This window comes from Meles meles, chromosome 10, assembly GCF_922984935.1.
Source record: "Meles meles chromosome 10, mMelMel3.1 paternal haplotype, whole genome shotgun sequence".
NCBI classification, from domain to species: domain Eukaryota; kingdom Metazoa; phylum Chordata; class Mammalia; order Carnivora; family Mustelidae; genus Meles; species Meles meles.
Window position 1 is genome coordinate 6,285,043 of NC_060075.1, and position 23,511 is coordinate 6,308,553.

Consider the following 23,511-nt stretch of genomic DNA (forward strand, 5'->3'; position numbering starts at 1 on the left):
AGCAAAGCCCTTATTGATGGCCCTCCCGTGTCAAAGTCTAAGGCTGAAAAGGGACTTTTCTGCATTTGGAAGACATTCAAGACTCTGTCACGAAGGATGGAAAAGTAAGTGGTAAAAACCGATTTCCTCTTTTTTTATACCCATTGCTAAAGCCAACCTCCTTTGACGTTGAAGAGAAGAGGGGAGAATATTTTCCCTACTGAGTATCTGTCCAACACTCACTCCTTTCCACCTTGAGCGCAGATGACTTTGCTCAAGAATGGACAAATGGGGGCGCCTGGGTGGCTCAGTGGGTTAAGCCGCTGCCTTCGGCTCAGGTCATGATCTCAGGGTCCTAGGATCGAGTCCCGCATCGGGCTTTCTGCTCAGTGGGGAGCCTGCTTCCCTCTCTCTCTCTGCCTGCCTCTCTGTCTACTTGTGATCTCTCTCTCTGTCAAATAAATAAATAAAATCTTAAAAAAAAAAAAAAGAATGGACAAACGGCCCCCCTATGCCCGTGTTCCGGCTTAGCCAACCTCTGGGCATGATCAGCTCAACTGTGTCATTTGGACCCTTGGTGAAAATTCTGAGAGTGGCTGCCTGGTCTGGGCAGATGCCTTCCAGGCTGTGTGAGAACAGGCCTTCCAGGATGCTGGGCACACCACGGCTCACATCCCCGGGGCACTGGCAACCGTCTCCTCCATCCACTCACGGGATTTCAGGGACTCCAACTCTCTCCAACACAGGAGAAAAACGGTTCTCTTTTTTTGACAAGAGCGGACCCTGAGGCCCGGAAAGCTTAGATAGCATATACCAGGCCACTGTGTGTATCAGACCTAGAACCACCGTCTGAGTCCTACAGTTCACCAGTAGCCTCTAATGTTACAAAGTTTGCTTGGGGCCCAGAAGAGGGAAGAGCAGAGCATAACGTTAGACTGCGTACTAAGAATGGAAGCAAGATTTTGCATTATACAAGTGCCTTCCTGCACAAGAGTCATGGGCCATCAAACGCAGAAACACGGCTGCGTTCTTAGCAGAAAGCTTCGGACATAGTATCTCCGGTGAAATCAGTAACTTCTCAAGCAGTTCTAAGCCAAGTCCCCAGTGAAGAGCCAATGTGGGAACGACTTTCAGGACCCCAGCCGACAAAACAAGTCCCTGCCGTCAACCGGCATGAGAAGATGCCCAGAACACGAAACCCCGAGAGCAAAGTAATGACCCTTTACGGAAAACCCCTCCGAAAAGGCAAAGGAGAATGAGGCCAAAAGCTGCAAAGCAAGATCGTAGCATAAAACACGTCTCAGCCCACATCCCAAGAGCCGAAATAACTAGCAGAGACAGCAAACAGCCAGAAGCAAGCACAGCTGGGGAAGGTTCCAAGAGAGACGCCCCTCTCCAGGAGCTGAGCCCAGTCTTTTCACTCTTCATAGGAAACGAGCGGGAGACCACGAATCAGTACAAACCTGTCTTCTGCTGAACTTGATGGCACTGCCTGCACATTTTTGGGTCCACACTCGATGTTTACCTAGACTTTATCCAATATTCTGAATATGTGGGAAATTTTTAAATTTTATATTAAGTTTATTAAATTGACTTTTCCAGGGCGCCGGATGGCTCAGTTGGTTAAAGCCTCTGTCTTTGGCTCAGGTCATGGTCCCAGGGTCCTGGGATCGAGCCCCGCATCAGGCTCTCTGCTTAGCGGGGAGCCTGCTTCCCTCTCTCTCTGCCTGTCTCTCTGCCTACTTGTGATCTCTGTCTGTTAAAGAAATAATAAATAAAATCTTTATAAATAAATAAATAGATTGACTTTTCCTTCTGTTAAGTATAACGCAGGACAGGGTTGCTGGGTTGGGGGAGGATACTGATGAGGGGCTTTTGTTCATCAAACTTGGCAGACTGGAAGAGAAATGTCATTGTTGTCCAGGAAGGGACAGGATCTCATATACATTAGTAAAAGCATCTTAAAAAAATTTTTTTAAGAGAGAGGAGAGCAAAGTGAAGAGAGCGATCAGAATGAGAGAGGAAGGCTGTGAGCTCACTCTTGTACTCGGCACAGTCTCCAGTAAAGTTCCTAAAGTTAAAAAAAGAAAGAAAAATCTGAGTATGAATAATTGTGTTCGAAGACAGTTTTTTAAAAAGAAACAGTAACACTGCGTTTTCAGCTTTCAGGGGGCATAGCCTGAAACAGAAACAGTGCATAATTTCATAGAAATGAGGAAACAGAAAAGGCTGAGGAAGAAGTGAAGGGAACTCAGAAATAGCAGAGGGGACTGGAGCCCTCACGCATTATGCAATGATGGACTGGACCAAATGTAACCATTCACCAAGGAATGGGGCAAACCTGACTGACATCCGAGTGACAAAAACTGCGGGCCTTGGACATAACAAGTACCGGAATGTGACTTAACAATAAGGAGTTTCTGTCACCGAGGATTTTATAATGTACTTGGATATATAGACAAGAAATAGGAAGCCGTGGGTCTGGGTATGCAGAGAATGTGACAGAATGAAACAGGAGAGGCGCTTAAGTCAGCCTTGGCTCGGTCAGAAAACTTTACTCAGGAATATGAGGTGTGGGGCGCCTGGGTGGCTCAGTGGGTTACGCCTCTGCCTTCGGCTCAGGTCACGATCTCAGGGTCCTGGGATCGAGCCCCGCATCAGGCTCTCTGCTCAGCGGGGAGTCTGCTTCCTCCTCTCTCTCTGCCTGCCTCTCTGCCTACTTGTGATTTCTGTCTGTCAAATAAATAAATAAAATCTTTGGAAAAAAAAGAAAAGAAAAGAATATGAGATGTAGGGCACCTGGAAGAATCAGTTGGTTAAGTGTCTGACTCTTGATCTCAGCTCAGGTCTTGGTCTCAGGATCGTGGGTTCAAGCCCCGGGTTGGGCTCCTCGAATATGAGATGTAAGATGACTCCTTAACGTGAAGGATCACGTTGTTCACTTAAATCTAAGTGATGAGTTGGAGCGGCCATCCACAGCATGTGTGTGTGTCTGGGGAGGTGGGGAGGGCTGCGGCAGGAGGACAGGACTTTGGGGTGTGACCACAAGAGTAAGAATTGTGAGCGGAGAGTTACATGGAGGCCACAGAATGAATAGCTTTGCTTAAACTACAGAGGAATTTGGACAGTTGTGAAGCACACCATGATTATATTTCTTCCTAGTTTATTGAGTGTTTCATCATACATGGGTTTGACTCTTGTCAAATGTTTTTATCTGTATCTATTGAGATAATCATGTCCTTCATTCTATTAATGTGATAAAACACACTGATGGATATTTACGTATTGAACCAATCTTGTATTCCCGGGGTTAAATCCCAGGTATACATATTTTTAGATGGTCCTTACTTCTCATGGTCTACACTTCTTTTTATAAGTTGTTGTATTCAATTTGCTAGTATTTTGTTGAGGATTTTTATCTAAGTCAAGTTCTTGGCGTGGGCCTCAGTGGAGTGTGTCACTGTTTCCAATGTAGGTAACCTGGGGAGGAAGGGGGTGAGTGGCCAGCGGAGTCAGCATGGCGCCCACAAGACCTTGTTGCCCAGAAGAAACACCGGAGGTGTTTGGCAGATGCTCCAGGCCCCCGTAGACCTGGCAGCGTTGAGAACCTGAAGACATGGTGACCAGTAAGACTGAGAGTCAAACCTGATGATAACAGGGCCTTCCGGGCAGTTACTCAGCAGAGGATTCATATCAGGAAAAGAAGAAAAGCATGGCAAGTACCACGTGGCAGGTCACAGACATTTTCAGGAGCTTATACAATTCATCCTTCGGGGAACCTCAGAAATACACCCAAGGAAAACAAACAAGAACTTGCAGGGGCTCTGGAGGGCCACATAAGCAGGAAGAGTGAACGCTAGGAAAACTTTCGTGATGTCAATGACCTCACTTTAAACTTACTGTAGCCTTAACACAGACAAATTAGAAATGTATTTCCAAAGACAGTATTTGGGACGTAACGCCTGACCCAGGCTTGACCCCTATTAATCTGGGGATCAGGAAACACAGGCGCGCCACCATAGCACCCACTAGCATTTACAAAGACGGGGTTAGGGGAGAAGAGGAAAACAGGAAATGTTTGTAGCTGAAGTATCACGGTGTTCACAGGTAGATCTCACACCGATCTGGTAAGCACATCTTGTGTCTGTTCTCAGAAATAAATGCGAGAATTATAACCATGAAGGCTCCTCGTTAGCATCTCATTGTCCCTCCTGGAAACCTGGAGGGTGAGCTGTGCTGACGTCTCTGTCTGCTGGGGAGAAGCATCATATAGCAGGGGGGAAAGCTGGGCCCATGGGTCCGTGGCACCAACCGTTGTAACGATACGATAGGAAGATGAGGTTTTTTCGGATTTTCTGTCTTTGTCATCAGCACACTTTTTTTTTTTTAACTCTGGAAGTTAAACTCACGACACATGCCACAATCTGCACAAGGTCTTTCCCGGGGCAGGAAGAGCGAGAAGAGGAAGTGAAAGGGGTCCCCGTGAAGAAGGAGAGGCTGGGGGGGGGGAGGCTAGGGACATCGGATGACCCCATGTGGTAAATAGGTACATACGCAGGGCATTCGGGCAATGGAAACACTGTGAATAAGGAAAAACCACCTCCTTGGAAGTTACTTCTCCCACTCTCTACTCCAGAGACAGCAGGAACATCTGGCCATCCTTCAATACGCCACCTTGATCACTCCCCCAGGGTCTCTCAGTCTGCATCCTGCTGGTGTATGGGGCCCGATCATCCTTTGTTAGGCAGACTGTCCTGTGTAGTGTAGGACATTTAACAGTTTCTCTGGCCCCGGTTACTACATGCCAGTAGCAACCCCCTGTTGTGACAACCAAAAATGTCTCTAGAGATTGCCAAATCTACCCTGTGGGGCAAGGTCAGCTGGGAGCCAGCCCACCACATACCTCACTGAACAGGCAGGATGAGCAACTCATGGCCAGCCTTTAGTGGCCTTGCTAAGACACATATGTTTGAGAGACTCTTAGAGTCTTACCAGGGTCTCAGATCCGTAGGAACCAGAGTGTGGGTCATACGGACAGAAACAGAAATGAAAGCCAAGGCAAGGGAAATGAGAAGGGACAGTGGAGGAGGAAGACCATGAGTTGCAGCCTGCGGTTGAATGCAGTGACAAGGGCCACAGATCATTCTAGAAATCTTCCTCTTTTCGTTGCCTCAAAGGAAGAGAGGCCCAGTGGAAACCTGCAGGAGCTGATCTCTGAAAATATGTGGACAAAAGTCTCGGCAGAGCTGTGACAGCTACGAAGGTCACCACTCTCGAAGCTTCTCCCTTCAAGAAAATTTAGTCAAGGGATGCCTGAGTGGCTCATTGGTTAAGTGTCTTCCTTTGGCTCAGGTCATGATCAGAGGGTCCTGGGATCGAGTCCTGCATCAGGCTCCTGGCTCAGCAGGGAGCCTGCTTCTCCCTCTGCCTGCCGCACCCCCTGCGTATGCTCTCTCTTTCTCTCTTTCTGACAAATAAATAAAATATTTTAAAATTTAAAAAAAAAGAGAAAATTTAGTCAAGTAATCTTTGACAAGGAAGCCAAGAATAAATGGGGAAATGACCATCTCTTCAATAAATGGTGTTGGGATACTGGATATCCACATGCAAAAGAATGAAATTAGACTCTCATATTCTTCAAAAATTAACTCAAGTGAATTAACGATTTAAATGCCACACCCAGAATGGTAAAAACTACCAGAAGAGAGCTCAGGGAAACGCTCCCTGATCCTGGTCTGGGCAGTAATTTTTTTGCACAAACAACAAGCAAACAGATAGTGGGATAATGCTAAAGTAGAAAGCTTTGGCGTAGCCAAAGAAGCAATCGACAAAATGAGAAAGCGACATACAGAGTGGGAGAAAATATTTGCTTATGATATATCTGAGAAGGAGTTACAACCCAAAGTTTATGAGGAACTCATACAATTCAACAACAACAACAACAACAATCTGATTAAAACATGGACAGAGGTCCTGAAACAATATTTTTCTGAAGAAGACATACAAATGGCCAGCAGATACATGAAAAGATGCTCAACGTCACTGGTCACCAGGATAATGCAAATCAAAACCACAATGAGATACCCCCTCACATCTGTGAGAATGGCTGTTATCAAAGGGACAAGAGAGAACTGGTGTCCACGAGGATGTGGAGAAAAGGGAACCCTACACACTGTGGCAGGGACGTAAATTTGTGGAGCCCCTGAAGCAAACAGTGTAGGGGTTCCTCAAGAAATTAAAAATAGGGCTGCCTGGCTGGCTCCGTCAGTGGGGCGCGCAACTCTTAATCTCTGGGATGTGAGTTCAAGCTCCATGGTGGGTGTAGAGATGACTTCAGAATAAAATCTTTAAAAAAAAAAAAAAATTAAAAAGAGAACCACCACATGATCCGTCCGTCCTGCTTCTGGGTGTATAGCCAAAGAAAAGCAAGTCAGGATCTTTTTTTTTTTTCTTTTTTCCAGTTTGCTTTTTTAAAAATTTTTTTTTCAGCGTAACAGTGTTCATTGTTTTGGCATCACACCCAGTGCTCCATGCAGTACGCGCCCTCCCTATGACCCACCACCTGGTTCCTCAACCTCCCACCCCCGCCCCTTCAAAACCCTCAGGTTGTTTTTCAGAGTCCATAGTCTCTCATGGTTCATCTCCCCTTCCAGTTTCCCTCAACTCCCTTCTCCTCTCCGTCTCCCCGTGTCCTCCGTGTCCTTTGTTCTGCTCCACAAATCAGTGAGACCATATGACGCAAGTCAGGATCTTGAAGGGATTCTGCACGCCGCGTCCCCGCCACGTTCACTGTGCCTTATTCACAAGAGCCAAGATGTGGGAACGACCTCAGTGTCCGTCCACAGACGCGTGGATGAAGAAGGTGTAGTGTATAGAGACAATGGGATATTCTTCAGCCATTTAAAAGAAAAGAAAAGGAAATCCTGTCCTTTGTCACAGGATGGGTGGATCTTGAGGGCATTACGCTCAGTGAAATCAGTCAGACAGACGAACACTCTCTGATCGCGCTTACACGTGGAATCTGAAAAAAGTCTAACTTGAAGAAACAGTAGGACGGTGGTTGTTGGGAGCTCGTTGGGGGGGCGGGGGGGGGGTGGTGGGAAGTTTTAGTCCAAGGGTGAGAACTCCCGGCTGTCAGATGAGTCACTTCCGGGGATCTAACATGCAGCATTGGAAAAAGAAAAGAAGGAAAACTTCCACTCTGCTCCGAGGAGGACGATTAGCCGGCAGCCTCCAGCTGCAACCTTTTCAGGACCTGCTTCAGCTTCTGGGCCAAAGCCATGCCCTTCCCAGGCAGCGCCCAGCCAAGGGCTGAGCCCGGCGGAGCCGCCAGTGTCTGTCCATTGCAGAACGCCATCGCTGTGCACCAGCCTTTGCCCTAGAACTCCCTATTCAGATGGCCCCGGCTTGTCCAGGGTGCCGCTCTCCCTCCCGGGCAGCGCCTGCCCTCTCTCCTCGGGCAAGTGTCAGATCTGCATCCCAGTATGAAAGCTCTCAGCCCCGTTCTGCTTCCTCTTTAGTCTTTAACAGCTATTACCTTGTCCCCTGCCCCCGGAGAAACCTCTTGCACTCCTAACTCCCAGCAGGTGCCCCGGGGGAACAGACATGATGTTGTCCCGCCCCTCTAACGTGGTCCTAAAGGAAAGGGGAGATGGATGTTAGGTCCTAGCTGGGAGAAGATGTCGCCTGGCTTGGCCCACACATCCCCCACCTCGTCCAGCTCCCAATGCCACCTGCTCGGCCACAGGTAGCGCCCTGGGCTCTGCGCCTGCCTTCCAACAGAAGGGAAGTTCTGGGAAGAGGCACAAAATGCCTTCTAGACTTTATTGCTCCCATGCTCCTTGTTCTAACGTATTTGTCCTTGCTACACGGAAATGCCCGGACTGGGGGGTTCCTGAGCTCTCACCCACTCCAAAGTTCCTCATGCACCAAAGATACAAAAACCTCCCCAAAGTCAAGGTGTCTATAAACATCTGCATTGCCTCTCCATGGCGGCGGGCTCTTCCCCAAGTCAGAAAAATAGCAACCAGGAGGACGTGAATTTATAGAATAATTCACCTTTATTATTTCATTCAACCGAATGTATTTATACACACATTTTCCAGAATTTGTCATCTGCAGGGTTAGGGAGAGCACAACAGTATTCATGGTGACAGTCCGGGCTCTGATGAACAGGTTAAACTTGAAGGCAGCTGATGCCTTCAAAAAGCAATAGCAGATGACGGATCCTGTCCTCAAGGCATACACAGAACCGTTCACAGTGATAACGTCCGACCGCTTACCTGGGAGGAGACCCCGCAGTTCGCCCCTTGCTTACTGCCCGCACCAGGCGGCCCTCAACCTCCTCCGCTCAGTCTTGGTGGGATACCCCCGTCCCCGACCGAGTAAGTGTGGAGGCCACAGCGACCTCGGACTCTCTCCCCTTGGACTTCCTGACACGAGACTCAATAAGCCCCTAGAGTGTTCAACACATTATTCCTTGGGGCGCCTGGGTGGCTGAGTGAGTTAAAGCCTCTGCCTTCGGCTCAGGTCAAGATCTCAGTATCCTGGGATCGAGCCCCGCATTGGGCTCTCTGCTCAGCAGGGAGCCTGCTTCCCCCTCTCTCTGCCTCCCTCTCTGCCTACTTGTGATCTCTCTCTCTCTCTCTCTCTCTGTCAAATAAATAAATACAATTTAAAAAAGTTTTAGTTTAGTTATTAAATTCAATCAAATGTTGTATTATTTGTCTCAGGGGTACAGGTCAGTGATTCCTGAGTCTCATAGGACACCCAGTGCTCATCACAACACATACGCCCCCCAGTGGCCATCACCCAGGACAAAGACGTTTTCGATGAGCTTTTCTAGAGGCAATCTAGACTCCTACTTAGAATTCTGGAACTTTGCAAGGTTGGCTAATCTTGGCAATTTCGCCATGTGTCTGATTTTTGTCCTGCTCTATTTCACGGCGAGGGCTAGCAATAAAGTCTTTTGAAACCTCCCAGACTCATGTTCATTTCCTAAGGGACAAGAAAGAAGAGTAGACAGGGTCCCACTTTCCATTCAGGCCTGGAAAGAAGGGAGCACTAAGGAACAGCCCCCTGGTGAGGAAAGGAACATGCTGGCCCTGAGTCATCTCGGGGGTGGGGGGTGTAGCAGGGGCTCGTGGAGGTCTGCACGAGTCCAGCTTCTCCATTCTGCCATGCCAGGAGTTGTCTGGATCTGCATCCCCTGGTCCTTGGGCAGGTTTCTGTATTTGACCCCAGGCTGGCCTTGGCCTTGGTCACGTTGTCTGTCCTGAAGCCACTCTACGTACACAGGTGAGGTGATTCGTGTGACTTAATTCTGACCCTCAAAACCACCCAATCTCTGAAGCCTCTTTCTAGAATTCCCCACCTAATTTCTTCTTTCTCCTTTAGAGAGGAACCTGACGGTTCATTTACCCACAAAGAGCTGAAGCAGCATGGGCTGAGCTGTACGTGCCTGCCAGGTCCTGGAGCCTCCTGCCACCCCACCAGCCCTACCGCGCCCGGTCCCCAAGTGAGGGTGTCTCTACCTTAGAGAGACCCCCACACACGTCAGCTGCCTACGATAAAATCTCTTTCAAATTCTTCAGTAAATCTGTGGGCTTGTACTTTTCCTGGGCATTTTTTTAAAAAAGATTTTATTTACTTATTTGACAGGCGGAGATCACAAGTAGGCAGAGAGGCAGGCAGAGAAGGGGGGAGAAGCAGGCTCCCCGCCAAGCAGAGAGCCTGATGCGGGGCTCGATCTCAGAACCCTGAGATCATGACCTGAGCTGAAGGCTTTAAGCCACTGAGCCACCCAGGTGTCCCCTTCCTGGGCATTTTTAATGATTTTGCTGACTTTCTCCCATTCGTGTGAACCCCCTGCGCTCCGTGGCTCTTTATCAGTTTATCGACCATTTCCAGAAGATCTGTTGCCTGGTTTTCCCTGGCTTAGCCCATTTCTCTGTTATTAGAAGCACAGACTTGCGCCTCCAAACACCTTTTAATTATGTTCTTAAGAGTTTTGTTATCTGTGTTCTGGACGTACTCTTCAAGGTCCCCTGACTCAAGGTCTTCCTTCCGAGTGAACAGCACGTCGTGTACTTCTCTCCAAAGATGCTCTCCAAGTCCTTCACCGCCCTTTTGCCCTCCTGAGTGAACCGTCCCAGCTGGAACACCAGGACCAGAACCTTGTTCCCTTCTTCACAGCAGGACAAACAGCCTCTGACCGCCTCCTCCAGCTGGGACAGACCTCCCTCCGCACTGGTCGTCAGGTGGAGTGAAGGCGTGTCCACAACCACCACCTGCAGCCTGCCCCACATCCTCTTGCTGCTCCGGCACGCCTAGGTCACCGCCTGTGCCTGGAAATGAGAGCGGAAGTCAGGGTTCCCAAGGATGGTGTTCCCGGTGGTGCTCTTCCCAGTGCTGCTCCTCCCCACCAGCACAATGCTCAGGGTCTCTGCTGAAAAGAAAGCAGGAAAGATGGACGACCATGGGATCTGGGGGCAGCTTTCAAAACACCAGATGTCATGGCAGAGGATGCTCGGAGAGCACCCTGACCATCCTCTGATCCGGCAGCTCTCTCCCAAGCATGGTTCCGGGCATGCGCTCTGGGAACCAGAAGCATGACTTGGAGCACCATCTCTGCCCGGCGCTCACCCACAATATGGCACTGTTCCTATCCCTGAATTCACTCCCTCCTTCTGGTAACTTCTCTGACTCCCTGGCAACTTGTGAGGGACCCTGGCTTTACTTCCCTTCATCTACTCAGCTGCACCCAGACTCCACATCTCATCCCTTGGTCTTCCGTTCCTGCTGCAACGATGTCTTCCTATTGCCAACTAATGCTAACTGCCGCAAAATCTCCTTGAAGCCTTTGAGAAATTACTCCACGGAATTGACTGTTCCTGAAAAAGCAGCTGCATATCCCGTTGACAGATTCCTCATTCCTTCATTTGGATCACCAAAAATTCGTTTCTCATTAAAACCACATTAAACTGAATTGTGTCTTTCGCTGATGTGTCAAAAGGCACTTCATGGTTATAACAATGAACGCACACTCACGCTGTTTTGTGTGGTGATGATGGAGAACAGATGTCCCTAAAAATTGAATGACAGATGCTGAGACCTGACAGTGGGCGCTCGTGGGGGCCCCTTATGACTCTCCACCTGTACTGTGGTCTTTCTCTTCTGCACTAGCCTTTTCACAGTCCTCTCAATCATACGTTCTTTGCCAACGTACCCATATCCGCCTTACAACAAAGAGGGAGGAAAGCCTACCCCGTGCTCTTCTAGGGTAAATTATTGCATTGCGTATCCTGAACCCACAATCTCATAGTTATGCTTACAGGATTCTAGATCCGTCTTCCAACAGTCTCACATTTGTCATGGATTTCAGTCCCTGCTTCCACACCCTCAGAGCGGGAGGTTCTCAAAGACCTCCATGATCGGGTCTATGATGGCCGTCCCACGTCCTGTAGAGGTGTGAACCCTCTGTTTCCATCATGGCCGCTCCCTCGCCCGGCCCCTCGAGGGGTAGACTCAGTCCCACCTCCCTGCTTCCGACTGCTGGAGCATTCCCTGCAGTGTCTCCCAGCTTTCTGCCAGCCGCCCAAACCCTGCCCACTCTCCAAAGCCCATTACAAACTGGGCTTTCTCCACACAGACTGGACCTCCCTGCATGTCTCCACTTCTTGGGCAGGCTCCCGAGCACCCAGCCCTCCGTGAGGACTGTGCAAGGGATCCTAAGCAGACACAATCTTCTGAATCTGTGTTCCTCTCAGGGGAGGGCGTTTGAAGTGAAGGCAACGGGTGAGTCATGCTGACTTGGAAGAATCTCAGCTCAGGGCAATGAGCACATAGCACCGAGTGCACGGGGACATCTGCTAGAGCCGTGGGTGGTGTGGCTGGGCTGAGAAACCCACCTAATGCCATGTGAGGACTCAGGCTGCCAGTCCTCATCCTCCTCTCTTCAGAATGGCCTCCCTCTCCAACGAGTGAAGAGTAAGGAACCAAGAAGTCAAGAGAGGGAGAAGGAGGGAGAGTGTCAGAGTGGGCTTAAGAGAAAGAGAAGAGTAAACCAACTTTCCAGAACCATCTATCTCATCATGAGCACTGAGTCTTGAGCCACAGGCAACAGATACACTGTGGGGAGAAGAAGAGATTGGAAAAAGCTCAACAAGAGACCTTCACCATCCCGTTGGAGAGAGGGGGTAAGGGTCAGGAGAGAATTAAAGACCATGTGCACAGAAAGGCTCATAACTTCAGTAACCTTGGAGAAAGAAAAGTTAGTCAGTAGACTGGACCTGTCCTTTCCCTCTTCTTGTATATTTCATATCTAGTTTCTAGAAGCATCTAGAAAAGGATTTTAGACGCTGTGTACCTTCCCCTCTGAAGCTGCAGGGCCTGCCCCCGTTCTGTTGCACCAGGCCCACAACTGTTTGCAGGAGCTCGTCCGCCTGGCGCTGTTCCTCTTCCCCCGTCACTCGGCAGTTGAAGACGAAGTACCAGTCACTGCACACGTCAGCGAGGTTGTAGAGAGCTTTATTTCTGTGTTTCATGAACATCTCTAGATTCTGATCCCCGAGGTCTTCTTTCCTGGTGGAGAGAATGATCAGGTACTTCACGAATTTGTCTCCGAAACTGGCTCAGATGGTCCAGGACCGCCTCATCGTTCTCGGTGAAGGAGCCCAGCGGCATCACCAGCAGGAAGGCGTGGGGCCACCCAAGGGCAGGTCTCTGGAGCTCCGCTTTAACATGCTTGAAGATGAGATGTCTGGAGCATCAGTGATCACAGCTTTCCTCTCTCTCCAGATTCTGCTCTCAGACACAAACCTCTGGGTGACTGACCCTTCGCTGAATTTGGTCTTAAAGACTCGCTTCCCCGGAAGGCTGTTCCCGGCTGCACTTTTCCCGGCTCCACACTTGCCTACAAGCAGAACCTTCAGCTCCGGTGGCCCAGGGTTCGGCTCACATCCTGGGGCCTGAAGTGGCTTCTCCCCTTGCCCTGGGGGACAGAAGAGCAGATTCAACATCTCCTCTTGCAGCTGAGTTCAGAGATGGGGACAGATGTTCTGCTTTCTCATCTTTGTCAGTTTTTACAGAGAAGGCTGGTAGTGTTCTGAGCAGCAGGACGCTAGTCCCAGTCAGGAGCTACCTCTCCGAGTCAAAGCCGCAAAGGGGCCCATGAATAAATGAAGAGATAATGTAAAAATGGCCAAGATTTCCCAGGAACGTGAAAATGTTAAACTTGGCGTAGTGTGGTCTTGGTGCTTAGATTTCCTTTCATTTTGCAAAGGTAAATGCCTGGGCTGCGAAGTCGATGGACTAAAGCAGAACAAGGGAAACTGAGTTTAAAATGCCCCTTGGGGGGTGGGGCGCCTGGGTGGCTCAGTGGGTTAAGCATCTGCCTTCAGCTCAGGTCGTGATCCCAGGATCCTGGGATCGAGCCCCACATCGGGTTCCCTGCTCGGCGGGGAGCCTGCTTCTCCCTCTCCCACTCCCACTGCTTCTGTTCCTTCTCTCGCTGTGTCTCTCTCTGTCAAATAAACAAAATCTTTAAATAAATAAATAAATGAAATGAAATGCCCCATGGAAAAAATAAATGAATAAAATAAAATACCCCTTGATAGTATATGTATAAAATGTTACACTGCTCAGCAATCAGAAACAAAAACGAAAGAATGAATGGATGAACTATTGATATGCGACATGCATGGATCTTCAAAACATGCTGAATGGAAGAAGCCAGACACAAAACACGCACTATGGGGTCTCACTCTATGACGTTCGAGAACAGACGACATTAGTCTATGCTGCCCGAAGTCTGGATTCAGTTCCCTTTGGGGAGAGGCAGCAGAAACTTGGGAAGTGATGGAAATGCTCCAGATCTTTTTTTTTTTATTATTTGCTATTTTTTAAAGATTTCATTTATTTATTAGAGAGATACAGAGAGAGCGCAAGCAGGCAGAGCAGCAGGCAGAGGAAGCGGGAGAAGCAGGTTCTCCGTTGAGCAGGGAGCCCGATGTGGAGCTCGATCCCAGGACCCTGGAATCATGACCTGAGCCAAAGGCAGCTGCTTAACCAACTGAGCCACCCAGGCGCCCCGGAAATGCTCCAGATCTTTATCTACGTGGGGGTTACAGAGCTATACACTTAAGATTTGTGCATTTTACTCTATGTTAATTGTACATCAATAAGTTACTATAGAACCTGGGTCACAAAACTATCTCCACACACGTGCCCTGCCCCCACCACTTCTCGATCCAAGGTCAGCTCCAGACCTTCAGGCTGAGTAAAGGTCAGCTACTCCTGGGAATATTCAGAGGCTGAGGCATCCGGGGCACTATCAGTGTGGACCATGCCTGGGCCTCTGATCCGCAGGTCTGAGTGGTGGAATGAACACACTTTTAAAGAAAACCACCAAAACGCTGGTGACAGCTCATCCTTGTTGTCTTGAGAAAGCTCCTGCTTTCCCCAAAATCAGCTCACACAAGTCTGCATCCTACCAAGATAAAGTCCCTTCAAGTACCCTCATTCTGAGACACCCCCCGGCTCCCCATGGCTTGCTATTTCCTCAGGGTCACAAGGAATCATTTGGGGACATAACAGGCAAGTTCCTGGAGGTCTTGACTGAAGGGCATCAACAGAATTTTAAATCCCTACTTCTGCCTGAGGACACATATCTCTGGCTAAGTTTACTCCTCTATAAATGAGAATAATGACAATACCACCCTCTTCATTGGGGTGTTAGAGGAATAGATGTGTATCTATTTATCATGAGAATTATATACTGGGAAGATTGAATTATTTATATGTATTTCCAGTACATAATGTCAATTGTGATTATCATTAAAATCGAAATTATTATAGTTACTATTATTATTATTATTATTTGGGGGAGTTCTATGAGAACAGAGATCTCATCTATTCTTTTTTTTTTAAGATTTTATTTATTTATTTGACAGACAGAGATCACAAGTAGGCAGAGAGGCAGAGAGAGAGGAGGAAGCAGGCTCCCCGCTGAGCAGAGCCTGATGCGGGGCTCGATCCCAGGACCCTGAGATCATGACCTGAGCTGAAGGCAAAGGCTTTAACCCACTGAGCCACCCAGGCTCCCCAAATCTCATCTATCTTATTCACTGCTAAACACTCAGTTCTTGCACAGAGCTGGCCCAGAAATAACCTGAAAGTCCATCAATAAAGGGACGGTTGACTTAGTCGTGTACGCCCCTTACCGTGAACAGAATTGCACCTACTAAACAGAACAAGGAGGCTCTTATAGGGACTGACTCGTGAGGTGTGCAGGATGTATCCTTAATGGGGATCATTACAAGGATCCTGACCTCCCCCACTGAACTCCACAAATGAGCGGAATCACCATGAAGGTGATTTCTGCTTTCCCGGGGGGAGTCAACATTGTATAGTCCTGGATCCAGGGCCAGAAAGACAAGGCTGAGTCAGGAAGGAAGCCACGAAAGGCAAGCGCACCTCCATAACATTTCAGGGAAGGCTCCGGACACCCACACCATGTCCAGAACCTACTCCCAAGTGTTAAGAGCTCCCTAGGGGACAAGCTGCAGACGCCAACCTGAGCTGGGCCTCCGGAGCACATCTTTGATCCTACTTATCTAATTTTTCCACCTCATTTTGACTCATGATGCATTCAAAAGGATACAGATGTAAGCTTAACATTTTGAAGGATCATCTTACCATGTGGCTTCTCCCCCTTCTGGTCGTGGCTTCATTCATATAATCCTAGAAATAAAGATGGAAATGATGCACAGGGACCTAAAATTTCTTCTTTTTGCAAAGTAAAGAAATGGAGACACAAGTATATAATTCAGAGGAATTTGATGAGGACGATGTAGTCAGATCAAGGCCATGGTCATGTTCCTTGTTGGCTTTTGTAGACCCGTCCTCAATGTCAGTCATCTTCAGACCCCACTGCCGACACCACAACAGGCTTCCCAGAAGTATGAAGATGGGTCTTGTTCTCACTCAGAGGAGCCCCACAAATGCCATCTAACCAAGGCATTGAACCTGAAGCTCTAACTTTCCTTCTCCCCAGTCTCCCAACAATAATGGCAGTTCCTTTCCAAGTCTCCCAGAGTTTCTGCTCTTCCTGGAGAAAATCCAGAGGCTTAAGAAGAGTGGACTTCCCGGAAGAAGAAACTAGCCCAGTAATGTCTGAAATGTTCATCTGAGGGACCGGGGGAAAGGAGGAGATCGAGCGTGAAACTCCTACACATCTCTGGTGTCTTCTCCCCACACTGCGCCCCTGGGATAGAAATGAAGCTGCTTCTGACGTAAGAACCAGGGACATTTGGAACTTTCCCCATCCAGGTGAGCAAGTGGAACCAAACACACAATTGGTATTCCCTTCGCCTGGCAAAGTAGACTAGCTCCCCAAAATTTAAATTGTCATGGAATCAAAAGAGAGGGTAAAAATTATATACAATCCTGATGAGTCTGCTATTCCTAGAAGCTTCCAATACTTTATTTTGACCCTATTTTTGTTAAATCTCCATGCCAGCCAAGGAAATTTTCCCTCTGCTTTCTTACCTGGCCTTACCCCAAGCTGTAGGTCCCTTCCGCCATCCCTCTCCCTGGATCCTCTCCTCTCAGCTCTGACCCTCAGACTTCTTTCATCTTACCCGGCACAACTCAAATTCTTTCATGTGTTTTAAATGCCAAAGGTTGTTGCAGTGCAAATGTGTATGATCTAAAAAGTAATAATTTTTAAATTTCTCACCCACTGTAAAAGGAGCAGCTGCTAATTAACATACATCCTTCTGTGTTTTTCTAAGTTTATACGCATACGCACAAGCATATATGAACACACAGGGAGACTTGGTAGGCATCTTGCCCTGCAATCTGCTTCAGAATATGTCCTGTACAGCTGTACAAGTCAGTACCCACAGATCAGCTCCGTTTTTTTAGCAGATGCTCTTTGCTCCAAGGCATGGACATGGAACATTCCATCCTAACGTAACAGTTCCTTTACTGGTAGACTGTCAGGGTATTTCTGGTTTTACTATCTCAAGAGGTGCCATGATAAGTATCCTTACACATACATCTTTATCTATGGGAATGTTTTATTTCTGGGTAATAGTCCTAAAAGTGGGACTCTTGCTGAGTTTCTGGGTTGTTCAAGTCCTTAATGTCTCCATAACTTATGTGAACCTTATACACATCCATAATAATGCCAATAACTGTAAGGTTTTATAGCGAGATACATACGACACCAGGCAAGATAGGTGCAAGGCAAGGTTTATTAAAGGCGCTCTCGGGGGAAGTTCCGAGACTCAGGAGAGGAGAATCAGGGTAGTCACGCCCGGGAGGGTATCGAGTGGGTCTTTTCTTTGGGTTAAGTCAGGGCATAGGGTTCACAGCCATATAAAAGTCAGGTATTCCGGGCGTGGGTTCACAACTATATATGCTAAGGTATTTGGTGGTTGGAGGGTAGGGGAGTCCTGATGTTCCTGTTTCCTGCATAGGTATTGGTTTACTTATGGTGACATGTCCTCGGCATACGTCCTTCTGGCGGGAGAGTCGTGGGTAAAGGAAGAGGGCGGCCAGGAAGATGGCGGCCCGGCGGCCACTTTTATTGTTCCTCCTGCGTTCCTGGAGCCGCCGACCCAACAATAATAATAAAAGGGGCAGCTGATAATCACCGAATGCTTACACCTCAAGTATTCGCAAATATTTTTGTAAGCATTTATTTCATTGCATCATCACAGAAATCTCTGAGATACATATTATTATCTCTGTTTTAAGGAAGACAAAAATAAGATCCTGGGTCAACAGAGTGGATATGAGTTCTGTCCCTCAGGGAGTCTGTGGGGAGGCAACCACCACAAGTATATTCACAGCAATCACTTGACTCGCCTGCTGGTGGCCACATGAGGAGCGCCATGATGGAAGGCGGGCCGGTGGGGAAGACGCGCTGAGGAAGTGAGCTCACGCTGAGGGAGGCGGATTCACAAAAGCAGACCTGGTACGGGGTCGGATGGGAGAGGGGAAGTGTCCAGGTTGGAAGCTCCAGAATGGACATGGATGAAAGTTAAGGACCACTGGGAAGGCCAGTGAGACCAACACCTCAAGAGCAAGTTAGAGGGTGAGGGACCAGCTCAGGTCGGAGATTCTGAACTTGATCTGAAGATCACCAGACAGTCACCACGGCATTTTATTTTATATATATATATATTTTTTAAAGATTTTATTTATTTATTTTTGTCAGAGAGAGGGATCGCAAGTAGGCAGGGAGGCAGGCAGAGAGAGAGGAAGAAGCAGACTCCCTGCCGAGCAGAGAGCCCGATGCGGGACTCGATCCCAGGACCCTGAGATCATGACCTGAGCTGAAGGCAGAGGCTTAACCCACTGAGCCACCCAGGTGTCCCCACCGTGGCATTTTAAACAAGAGGGTGTCGTGTTCAGGGCACAGTGCAGAGAGCTCATCCCGTGCTCTGATCCTGTCTGCAGACATCCCTGTTCCAGACAGCCTTCAGGAGACAGAAAGATGGTTATAAAGGAAAAAGAAGGAGGGCAGACCTAGGAGATAAGAGAGGGACAAGTTCCCTAGAGGCTCAGGGTCCTCATCTGTAGAACAGGGTACACAGAGCACTTGTGAAGACGTCATCCGTTCACATGTCTGGGACTCAGCAGGTGGTTAATAATTGTTGCCTTCCTTCTCACCTCCGTCCTGTTTGGGCTTCGCACTCATCAGTTCTCAGAGTTTACTCTGACCAACACCGCTCCCCACGCCGTATTTTTCTTGCTTTACCTCTTTTGGCACTTGCGCTCCGAATCCTCTGTACCAACATCACTTACCCTGAATCAGGACTGTTTTGTGTCTTATGCATGAGTCACTCAAACCCAGGAGCAAGTTCCTCAAAAGCAAAAGCCTGAGTTTTTGTATCTTCCTTAACTACAAATACATTTTCTATTCAGGTTTAGAAATTAGGGTGCCTGGGCGGCTCAGTGGGTTAAGCCGCTGCCTTTGGCTCAGGTCATGATCTCAGGGTCTTGGGATCAAGTCCCACCTTGGGCTCTCTGCTCAGCAGGGAGTCTGCCTCTCCTTCTCCCTCTGCTGCTCCTCCTGCTTGTACGCTCTTTCTCTGCATCAAATAAATAAATAAAATCTTCAAAAAAAAAAGAAATTAAATAAGGGCACCTGGGTGGCTCAGTGGGTTAAGCCTCTGTCTTCGGCTCAGGTCATGATCTCAGGGTCCTGGGATTGAGCCCCCTATCGGGCTCTCTGCTCAGCGGGGAGTCTGCTCTCCCCCTCTCTCTCTGCCTGCCTCTCTGCCTACTTGTGATCTCTCTCTCTCTCTCTCTGTCAGATAAATAAATAAATAAAATCTTTTTCAAAAGAAATTAAATAAAATATGACTCTGGCTCTTGTGTGTGAAACTGATTGAGGGTAAGGCACAAGAATGAAAGAGGGGAAGGTTGTTTGTAAGACAGGACAGGTGAGAACCCAGGCTGGCTTGGACCGGAGGGGAGAGTGCAGATGGAGAGAGGCGGGACTTCTGACCACAGAAGACTTGATGAATTCTCAGATATCAGCTGCCAGCTGGGAGTGGTAGCAAAGCTGACCTCTGGGTTTAGGTTCTAAGAGCCTGGTAAGCAGCACCGCCATTTACCCAGTTGAGAGGAAAATGGAAGTCTTACAGATTTCAGAGGGAAAACCAAAAGTCTGGACGTGTGAAGTCTGAGGTCCTCTATGAGAGCCGATTGGAGATGTCGAGGAGCAGTCGGATAAGGGAGCAGGATTGAGAGGAGAGACCTGGACGACAGTGATGAATCTGGAAACCGTTAGCGATCGACGGAGCTCAGAGCTGGAAGGCAGAGTTGAGGAAAGCCTAGAACCATGCCCTGAAGGTGCCAACTTTCAGAGGCCACTCGAGGAGAACTCAGGACTCTCTGGCGTAGCCAAAAAGGGCAGGAGGAAGAAAACAAAAAGAGTGCAGTTCTATTGAAGCCAAGGGAAGAGACGGTCCATTTGTGTGTCCAATGCTGTGAGGGATAAAGTCAGGTGAGGACTTAAATGTATCCGTTAATTTGCCAAGAAGGGTAATATGCAAAGCCCCATACCACCTGGTGCCTCTTGTTGGCAGATCACGGATAAATATCTCCGTAAACAAAGCCTATGATCCATCACACGGTGCCACACCTCCCATATCCCTGCCCTTCATCCGCCCAAGAGCTCTAGAAACAAAGATCCTTGTAGACCTTAAGAATGTCTTACCACGAATTCACAGCTTTCGTTTCTGAAGCTCACAATTTATGGTCCTCGATTTTCATGCAACAAACACTGGACCCGGCACAGGAGCCCCCTCACCTGACGGGCCGCTCCGCCTCGCTCGCCCTGCTGGTCAGAGCGCAGTTCTGGCCTCCGTAGTTTTCAGCCAGCTCCGGGAGGTACCCCTCCCCACAGACATTAAGCTTGCAGGGCATCACCCTCCAAATCATCCTCCTGAGTGAAAACGATAATGATGTACTTCTTGGCTTTGGCTCCAAACAGCTCATGGATGCCTGTGACTGCCTCCTTGTCCTCCGCCTTGTAACAGCCGACGGGAATTACCAGCAGCAGGGCATGGAAGCTCCAAGCAGCTTTCAAGGTTGGCGTTGCTTGTCTTCGGCACAAGAGATGGAGGAGAAAATGTCGGGGGTGTCGATGACCATAACCTTCCCCTCTCCTGTGGCCCCACTCACTCTCTGGCACGTTTTTGTCACCATCTGGCCACTACATCTGGACACAAATGCAACTTTGCCCAGAATCAAGTTTCCTGGGGCACTTTCCCCCGCACCACTCCTCCCCAAGAGGAGAAGCCTCAGCTCCGGTTCCCTCTCCTGATACGGCTCTGGTTGGCTCTGGACAAAAACAACACACCAGTGTGGAACACATGAGAAGTCAACAGAGGGGCAGCAAGAAAATACATTCTCTTTCTAGTTCCACCTCAAGTACTGGGGCTACCGACGTCAACTCAGACTAGATTCGGATAAGCAATCCTGTTTCCCAGGATCCTCTCTGTGCTCTTGTCTCTGAACTAAACCCGTATGAAGATGTCACACACGGCTGGCTAAACCGACAGCCCCTTCTCTCTCTGTTCCTCCCCTACTATGCACACTGGGGTAAATGCAGACACTAGGAGAGAATAAGGTCCCCTCCCCGAGATGTCCATGTGCTAATCCCCGGAATCTGTGGCCACATTATGTTACATGGGAAAAGGGACCTTGCCAATGGGATTAAGGATGTTGAGGTGGAGAGATAATCTTGGATCATCAGGGTGGACCCAGTAGAATCACACTGTAAGAGGTCCTTCCGAGAGGAAGGCAGGAAAGTCAGAGTAAGAAAAAGGAGATGTGAGGACACAAGCAGGGGTCATAGAGTGAGAGAGATTCGAAAATGCTACACTGTTGACTTTGAACATAGAATAAAGGGCCACAAGTCAAGGGGGATGGGGGCAGCTTCTAGAAACTGGAAAAGGCAAGGAAACGATTCTCCCACCCAGCCTCTGGAAGGATCCTGCCCAGCACCTTGATTTTAGACTTCTGACCCCCAGAATTATAAAATAATAACCTGGTGGGTTTTTAGCAACTGATCGTGTGGCAATTTGTTACAGCAGCAACAGAAACTGATATGCACTCTTTCCCAGCTTCCTTTCAGCTGGAGTGGCCATGTGACCTAGTTCTACCCAAGGACAATGAGGGAACATTTCCTTGGGCTTTCTTCTTATTTGGAATAAATGTGATACCTGGGGGCCCCTGAGAGGCTCAGTTGGCTAAGCATCTGCCCTCAGCTCAGGTTACGATGCCAGGATCCTAGGATCGAGCCCCGAATCAGGCTCCTTGCTCAGTGGAGAGCCTGTTTTTCCCTCTCTCTCTCTCTCTCTGCCCCCATTCGTGCTCTCTTGCTCTCTTGCTTTATCTCAAATAAATAAATAAAATCTTTAAAAACAATAAATGTGATATCTGGAATCACCGCAGATATCACGAGGCAATGAGGTAGCCAACACGAGAACAAAAGGTCAGCGTGCGCCATCACACTGAAGGACTGAAGCAGAGAGGTAAAAGAATTCCCGACAATGTCACTGAGCTGCCAAAACATCCTTGAGATCACCTTTAAAAAAAAAAGATTTGTTGATTTATCTATCTATTTGACAGAGAGAGAGCGTGCGCCAGAAAGCACAAGGGGTGGCGGGGGGGGGGGGGGAGCAGGGGCAATGGGAGAGGGAGAAGCAGGCTCCCCGCCAAGCAAGGAGCCTGACACAGGACTCGATCCCAGGACTCCGAGATCATGACCCGGGCCGCAGACAGACACCTCACCGACTGAGCCACCCAGGGATCACCGTTTTGTTAAGTAAACGGCTGATGTTCTAAAGATCTAGCTGCTGCTACTCAAAGCGTGGATCACGGGCTGGCGGTACGGCCAGTAACGGAGACCATGTCAGCAGTGTGAAATCTCAGTCTCCACCCAGACCTCCTGAATAAGAATCTGTAACCGAACAAGTTCCAGATGCTTCTCACGAACACTCAAGTTTGAGAAGCACTGGCGTATGCCGTTAGTTCAAGATTAGCATTCCCAGCCAAATCAGGACCCACTTGAGGAGCCGAGTTTCCCAGCACCATTTCTTGAACAGTCCCATCTTCTTCCAAATGATTCTGTCAGATACCATGTGCCTGGATTTCCACGAGTCTGTTCCCAGGTTGTCTGTTCCGTCCATTAGATGCTCACTCAGTCTATGCCTGAACCAGAAAATGTTATTTACTAAAACCAAAATGACTTAATATTATCCTACTTAAGATACAACTTTCAACCTTTATTATGTGATCAAGGAGGTCGGTCCCAACACCTTTTGCCGTCACACTCTTCTCGGCTTTTTAATCTCCTGTAGGACTTTGAAAATCATTTGTCCTTGTCTTTAGGAAATCCCTGTGGAAATCTAGAATGCCATTGCTTTGAATGTGGAGCTTAGTTTTAGAAGAACTGACATCTTCATAGTGTTCTCTTTGTGTTGGCCAGTTTTAAGCATATTCTAATTTCAACCATTATTTCTTTCGGATTCATAAATTAGGAGAAGTGACTATGAAATTTAAAAATGTATTGGGAGAATTGTTCTATTTTTATTTATTTCTAATATTATTACTCTCTGGCCAGAGAACAACACCTGTATAAAATATTTGTCACTGGTCGAGATCTACTTTTTTTTTTTAAGATTTTATTTATTTATTTGGCAGAGAGAGACGACAGAGAGGGAACACAAGCAGGGGGAGTGGGAGAGGGAGAAGCAGGCTCCCCACTGAGCAGAGAGCCCGATGTGGGCCTCGATCCCAGGACCCTGGGATCATGACCTGAGCCAAAGGCAGACGCTTCATGGCTGAGCCACCCAGGCCCCCGAGATCTACTTTTTAACACAATAAAATTTTTGTAAATGTCTCACGCAGGCTTGAAAAGAATGTGTAGCGTGCATTTGGGGATGCCTTTCCCAATCAGAGACCCCACCTCGGTTCCGCCAGCTAGGCTCCAGGTATCCAGAAGGT

At 48.4% G+C, this 23,511-nt stretch overlaps 1 pseudogene; it reads right to left on the reverse strand.

The window, feature by feature from the left end:
* The window catches only part of LOC123952138, a 37,187-nt pseudogene extending 16,763 nt beyond the window's left edge, over positions 1-20,424 (reverse strand).
* Between the last annotated feature and the right edge of the window lie 3,087 nt (positions 20,425-23,511).